This window comes from Humulus lupulus, chromosome 9 (assembly GCF_963169125.1).
Source record: "Humulus lupulus chromosome 9, drHumLupu1.1, whole genome shotgun sequence".
In the NCBI taxonomy this organism is placed as follows: domain Eukaryota; kingdom Viridiplantae; phylum Streptophyta; class Magnoliopsida; order Rosales; family Cannabaceae; genus Humulus; species Humulus lupulus.
The window spans coordinates 31413015-31420994 of record NC_084801.1 but is presented as its reverse complement, the minus strand read 5'-3'; the positions used below and the strand labels follow the sequence as shown (position 1 = coordinate 31420994).

General features: G+C 28.4%; 1 long non-coding RNA gene and 1 other non-coding gene across 2 annotated transcripts; both read right to left on the bottom strand.

Annotated features, from left to right (window-relative positions):
* Positions 1-1910: 1910 nt before the first annotated feature.
* LOC133803059 (small nucleolar RNA R11/Z151) lies at positions 1911-1999 on the bottom strand. The gene has a single exon (XR_009877790.1). It is a non-coding gene; the product is annotated as a small nucleolar RNA R11/Z151 (small nucleolar RNA).
* A 997-nt stretch (positions 2000-2996) lies between these two features.
* LOC133801378 (uncharacterized) lies at positions 2997-5363 on the bottom strand. Its single transcript, XR_009876854.1, has 2 exons — positions 5298-5363; positions 2997-3221 (listed from the first exon to the last, which is right to left on the bottom strand). It is a non-coding gene; the product is annotated as an uncharacterized LOC133801378 (long non-coding RNA).
* Positions 5364-7980: the final 2617 nt, after the last annotated feature.

The window sequence follows — 7980 nt, the reverse complement described above, 5'->3', positions numbered from 1 at the left end:
CATATTTATCTTCTTTTCTTTTCTCTGTACTTCTAACTATGTTGTTTTTCAATATTAGAGTGCAAGGCTTTCTTTTGAGTGTGGATTTCAATCAATTACTTGGTTATTGATTCAGCAGTACAAATTATTTTATTTATGTCCTTTAATGTTGTAGAAACCACTTACTTGATTATGGATTTTGTGTTTATTTTTATATTTTCTTTCTTTTTTTGTGATGCAAACTAGGTGTGTGTGTAAATTCCTCAATGGACTAAGATTGTGAAATTTAGTGAATGATTCTTCTATAGGCTAATGTGGTTGTTGCTTATTGTTCTCTAGGCCTTCTTTTTTATTTCAGTTTAAAATTTGGAAGTATATATTATGGAATGACAAAATAGTTGATTCTTTGAAGGGGAATTTTTTAGATAATATTTTTAAACATTTTAGTCCTAAAGATGATATGAATCTTAATTTTTATTTTGTTGCTTCTTAATGTTAAATTGAGGCACCTAGCCATTATAAAGGAAAGTATATAGAATAATTTATTGGAGTATCCTCATATATATTTCAAATATTTAAACTATGTCAATGAAGCTTAAAGAGACTGTTTCGACTTTATATTATTTTATGCAGATAAGTATAGTGTTTTCAGGGGAATAAATGATGTGTTTAAGACTTATATATTTTTAATAATGTACAATATTAAAGAATATTTGATTTTGGTGGGTATATGTTTTGATTTATTTGTGTATTGCACTACTGCAAAAATGGTTTTTTAGGACTAGCATTGCGAGTCCTAAAAAAATTTTTAGGACTCGCGGGGTGCGAGTCCTCTATTTGAGAGCCTTAAAAACTAAGGTTTTTTAGGACTCGCATCGAGAGTCCTAAAAAATCTGGTTGAGTGCCTTTAATTAAGTTTTTAGGACTCGCATTGTGAGTCCTAAAAGAACAGTTTTAGGACTCGCAACGCGAGTCCTAAAAAATTTGGTGCGAGTCCTAAAAAATCTGGTTGAGTGTCTTTAATTAAGTTTTTAGGACTCCCATTGCGAGTCCTAAAAGAATGTTTTTACGAGTCCTAAAAAATCTTGTTGAGTGTTTTAAGTAATTTTTTAGGACTCGCTTTGCATGCCCTTAAAAGTAATTTTTTTTTTTTTAAAAATGCAGCTACAATTTTCGTTTTGATTTAGAAAAAATATATCCCTTTGAGTGTCCAAAATGTATTATATATGTTAGATTTCTAAAATTTCAAAAGAAAATACAACAAAATAATTTTTTATTAATTACTCAAAAATATCATTTCAGTATTTAGTCTACTCGGATTACAAAATCATATTACATGATAGTTTATACTACAATCAAATTTTATCATCACCAAATATTAAACAAGAAATGTATACAATGTTAGTAAAATATATTTTTTATTCTAAAAACTTCAACTGTCAATGTTGAAGAAATGCATCTCAATATAGTATTGCGCCAAAGAAATACATGTCAATATAGACCTGCACATTATAAAAAATTTATTTAATTATAAATATATTATAATTCAAACTTATAAATAAGTAGACAGACAACAATTATAAATATATATATAATAAATGCGAGAATTAAACTATCATTATCATTATAGGTATTCATATAGTCAAGGAGCAAACAATATCTTATTAGATAGTACTATTTCATAAAATCTTATTCATCCAGTACATAGAGGTATTTCAAAACAGTAGCAAACTACACCAAAATCAGAACCTACTTCACTACGGATGAATATCTAAGATATTCAAACTCCACTAAAGTATAATACTAAAGCAATTTGAGAATAAACACATACACATTCCTTCGTTTGATCAAAGAAAAACATAATTACCAAATCAAACACTAAAACGGGATATTCCTTCACTGTTTTTCTGTTAAAATTCTATTAATAAAAAAGGGTTTTTAGTGTGTGTAACATTAAAATCATTGAGTATAAAATCTCACCGAAATCCGCTAAGATTATTAATGTTATCATCATAAGCCTAATTTTATTAATAAAAGATGTAAATGTTCGAAATAAGATTCTAGCATCACCAACATAAATTTCTATCAATTCTCTAAAGACCAACAGTAAATTTCTATCAGCAAAAATAGCTTTAATTAAAGACCAGCAGTAAATTTGAGAGCTATGCTCAGACTCAAACATAAAACTTTAACATCAACTCATCATCAAGGCTCAAAAATATATTTAATCCCCAATATCAAACAAGAATAACAAATATCGTCATATATAATTATAACTACTAATAATTGCACTAATATTTGATTAATTAATTTATAAAATGAACTAAAAATAGTAATATAATCTTATTCACATTTGACTTTTTTGTTTATTTTTTTTAAAGAATTAACAATTGACTGAAATTGCATAATTACTATTTGGTTAGGTTAATGTACCTAGGTGACATTATTAATTAGATGATCAAGGTGAGTATGTAAGGGAAAATCACACAAAAAAATTGTTGGAGAAACTGTAACATTTCTTTGAAAATGTTTCATGAAGAATTGTAATGATCCATGAATGGGTACCAATTTAATGTTTCATGAAGTAGCGTAATGATTCATAAATAGGTGCTAAGATAGCTCATGAAACAATGTAATGTTTCATGAAAGAATGTGTTGGTTCATGAATAGGTATCAAAACATCTATAAATACCTCAGGTTTCACAGATTTCATATCTCCTTTTGTTTGTTCAATATTTTGCTGGATATTAGCCTACAAGTCTGTTGTATCTTGGTAGTGATATTACTCATACAAAACTCTTAATAACCTTTGAGAAGTGAGGTCAAATAAAACCTTCAAGGAAGGTGTCCATACCTCTAACCCATTTTTTAGTTTTCATTCTTTCTTGTCTCCTACACTACATACTTCTCTTACATTTTTAACAATTGAAAAGATAAAGTTAATAATGCCCGGCCCGTCCAATTTTGGTTTTGATCTCCACATAAAGTTTTGCCCTCCTATTATATTTATATATGTGTATATATAAGTCCCTAACTAGTCTAGTCTCAAATAAAAAATATTTAGGTAAACAAAATGAGTCAAGAACAAGAAAAGACAAGAGTTGTAGGAGGAGTAAGAATAGAGAAGTCTTGTGGAACCAAAAAAACAAAAAAAAATAGAGCATAATCCTCAAACAAAATCAAACCTATAACTGAGAAGATCACACATATCAGCAAGGCCACAATGCATCACTGACACTCCCCTAAAAAAGAAGCAAAACCCAGAGGAACATAACAAATATCAGAGATCAAAACAAAGGAGTCCAAAATCCCCAAACACCAGACCTTAGATTAATAATATTCAGATGCAAGAGCAAGTTCTAACTAAACATTCAAACAAAATCAAACCAGTGAGAGATAAGTTTTCCCAGTCATAATAAAACAAAATTGCATAAGCAATTAAATAATTGAAAGCCCATACATGTAAAAGATCACCAAATCATGTAGATTGGAGAAAAGATCATTTTTGAGGCTTTCCAGGAAAACACATAAATAATTTTTTCTTTTTCAATCTACATATTATTTTTTTATATAAATTTTATCTCAAAATGATGTTAAACACTCTAATTTTCTCTCCAAGAATATTTTTTTGTTTTTAATAATAAAAAACAATTTTTGAGTATACCATGCCAAACATTCCTTCCTTGATGTTCTTCTACAGTTTTGGAGACTTATATGTGTGATTAATAATGCCTTAAATTAAAACATAAAGTAATATATGTACTGAATATATTTATATATATATAGTGGTCCAAACGCTCCCAACTTTATTTTGTTTTCAGTTTTCACCAATTCATTAATAAAAAAAAGTATACATTATAACTGAACTGAGATGATAATGATATGTCTAATAAAATTATGATAATAATAACTCAGAATAATTTCCCTAAAAAAAAACTTAATTAGTATATAAAATATAAGATTCTGAGTTAGAGTAATATATACTTCTAACTCTAATCTCTCGATCGTTCGTGGAAAATTCTGGGAATCTCCACACATGTGACCATTATTAATTAATTACATATTATTCTCTCTCACTTTCGTGTCAATTTTAAAAGTAAAATTCTTTAAAAGTTTCACCAAGTTACTTTCCTTTTTCGTTTCAAAGCTTATTATTTATGTTCTTATAATTAGTCAACACTCGATAGAAAATTTTTGAGGCTTTCCTGGAAACATCATAGAATCTTGGTTGACACACACATATATATATATGTGTGTGTGTGGATATAGTGAATGAAAAGAAATGAAGTAGTGATTGAAAAGAAATCTATATGCAATAATTTTTGTTTATTGATCATGTAATTAGAGTTGTTTTGTTTGGTTCTAAGTAAAATATACAAAATAATTCAATATATATTCTCATATCATTCTTGTTTTGTTTGGAGAAAAGATAGAAAAAGTTAGTTCTCATTAGTGCACAAGAGACTATATAAAGCTCAAGAACCCAAAACGGAAATAACAATCCATCACATGGCTATTGTAACAAAGTTAGTTAAACAACCACGACTGGAGAACTAAAACCCATGGACTCTCTTCAACACATTTCGGATGATACTCATGATCATAAATTTACTAAAAACAATTTAAATCAAAAATTGGTGTTTACAAAAGAGACAAAGAAAGGCCTTGGGCTTGCATGAGGAACCAATGGATAAAAAAGAAGAGCTTAAGGCTTTGTATAAGTGGAAGACTGGAAGTAGGTACTGTTAGGCGCAAAAATATCCGACTTGGCCCAAATATGCTCAAAGGTGCTATGCAAGAAAATTGTAGAACATGCATAAATTACTATAATGATATAATCACACAACATAATCTGACTGAGCAAAGCACAACATCAATTAATAGAAATATACAACATGAAAATTTAACAAAAAAAAAACATATTACATGAAAATTAAAACATAGTAAAATACACATCTTGCACTGAAAATAGAAGAAAAAGAGAAAAGTCAACATGTCACCATCTATAAAAAATCGGACAACATATCCCCTAATTTACTATCCTAGCCATCTGTCACATTCAACACCAACATGTAAAACAAATCAAACAACACACAAGTTTTCATCCATATATCACCGCAGCATAAAAAATTCTCAGAACCTACTTCACTAAGACATGCAAGTTCTCAATCTTCCGTTATCACCGCAGCACACAGAATTCTCAGAACCTACTTCACTACGGATGAATATCTAAGATATTCAAACTCCACTAAAGTTATACAATTATCATTCAAAATTGTAAAATATTGAAAATTAAAAAAAAATCAAATACAGCATACCTCTTGCAATTAGCTACCAATCCAATGCTTTAAGACCAATCAAAATATTAACCTATTCATTTTAATCAACATTGTAAAAAAAGAAAAAGGTAAAATATTGACATTTGATTTTAAAAAGTTCACATAAGTATTGCAATGCCAAAATTACCCTAATCTCATAACTTTTTCTTTTTAATCAACATCCTAATGTTAACTAATTATTTATTTTCATATTATAAAAAGTCATGAAGTTGACCATATGTATAACTAAAATTGAAAAATGAAAATCAATACCAAACAATTGCTATTTATTTTTTATTTGTAATGACCTTTATTATTTGTCTAAAATGTGTCATCCTAATTTTATCAAAAAACAAAACTAAATAAATTGTTTGACAAAAATCTCAAACTCCAAACCTATGGTTTTTTAAAAAAAAAAAGATAATCTATAAATTTTAAATGAAGAAATACTAAGAAACACTCATTTATTTCAGTTGTAGTTAGAAAATTGTACATGGGTATTGGTATTTGTTTTTTCTTAATCATATTTTAATTTTTTAAATCAAAAGTATATTTATTTGTATATTAAAACTATAAATTATATTAATACCCTATATTATCTATAAGTTAAAATTTGAAATTATAATATTATCAATTAATAAATATTTATAAATAGCATACATATTTATTTATAAGATAAAGTATTTATTTAAAAAATGTCAAATTTTAATAATTATATAACAAAAAAAAAGTAAAAGTCAATAAATAAGAAAAATGGCATACATACAAGTTAGTGTAATGAGATATGGAATAAATTAATACAAAATTCTCTCTACTTGAGAATATTTTGTCTAATTTTTAATTAGAATAATTCCATAAATTACTGAATATCTAAAATTAAGTTTAGAATTTGATATATTATTAGGGTATTAAAATTATTACTACATTAATATAATCTATAATGTAATATTTATTATATATATATGTATATATTTATACACTCTAAAACTAAAAAAAAACAGCTGCTATATATATTTATTTATTATACATATATTTTAAAAAAATATTTTAAAAAACTACTGCTATAATGTAATATTTAAAAAAAAATTAAAAACAAAGATATACCTGAACCGCCTTCGACGAGCACCAGCGCCGCCAAGAGCCAAGGCCGTCCAGATGCCGTGCCGCCGCCGAGAATCATCGCCGCCGCTGCAACCAGTCGGAGAACCCGCGACGCTGGAGCTGAGAACCCACGACGTCGGAGAACCTGCGACGCTGGAGCTGAGAACCCACGGGCCGACGCTTGCTACTCACCTCGCCTCCTCCGTCACCGTTCACCACCCAAGCCGCCTCACCACCCAAGTCGTCGTTCACCACCAACAACCACCCTCCAACAAGCCTGCCGAAGCTTACACAGTCCAAACCTAATTTCATCCCCAAATTTGAGAGCTTTATTTTGTGTGTGCTGAAAAATTTGAATTCCCCCCAATTTCGAAAAAAGTAAGTTTTCATGTGTCCTTTTTACTAACAATTTTAAGGACTTGCTTTGTGAGTCCTAAAAAGAGTATTAAGGACTCTCAAAGCAAGTCCTTAAAATTATTAAGTAAAAATATACTTATTTTTTATCTCAAAATTTTTTTAGGACTCACATATTTTTTTAGGACACTCATTGTGAGTCCTAAATTGTGTTTTTTTAGGACTCTCAATGAGTGTCCTTAAAAACTCCATAAACATTTTTAAGGACTTACATTTATGTGCATGTCCTAAAAAAGTGTCCCGTAAAGGGTATTTTGTAGTAGTGTTGATTGATTTGTGAATTAAATCTAATGAAAGTGGAGGCTAGATGAGACAGAGGCTCTTTGATGGTCAATTATGATATTATGTCATCAAACATGGTATTTTCTCTATAAATTTCTCTATAAAAGTTTTTCTGCTATACTCTTATCTTATAAATCTTTGAGTGGCATGTAACTTTATTGCTAGTGCTTAATTATAGGGTGCTCCTAGAATTTGTGTTGTGAGGTGTAATTTCTACATGCAGATGCTTGCCATACAAAGTTTCGTGCTCTTGAGTTTCTTTCTTTCTCTCATTATAGCTGAGAAATTAACTTTAAGTCATTTTTATTTTTGAGGAAAATCTTGTCTACACTATATAAATTCATATCTAATTAATATGGTTCAATAAAATTTGTTACTTTGTTTGATTACATATTTGTGAAACTGAAACTATTCAATTTGATGATTTACTTTTGTTGTATATTTATTATGAAGCACAATTATTATGCATGCTTTTGTTTATTGGTGGAGTCCATAAGAAGCTTTGATTTTGATGGTTATTGGTTGCCCAATGCTGGTTTAATTTGTTTTATAGGCTGATTCTACTCATATGTTCTTTAGTTATTTGATGAGTGAGAAACTCTCTTTTCCTTTAAGTCTCTAGCATCTTTATCCTTTTATATGTGGGCTTAAGCTTTAATGTACATCTTACTCAAAATTTTATGTGTCATGATATTATTGACTATTTTAGATGAATGATATGATATTTCATGACTTCATTAGCTTTTCTTTTATGTTTTATTTACCAGATTCAACAAGGGAAGTGCAAAAGAAAATATGCAACTGTTTAACACTATTTTGTTGACTATTGTGAGAATGTTTTGTTTATGTTAATTAGGCATTGTCGAATATCTTAAGACTTTTGGAT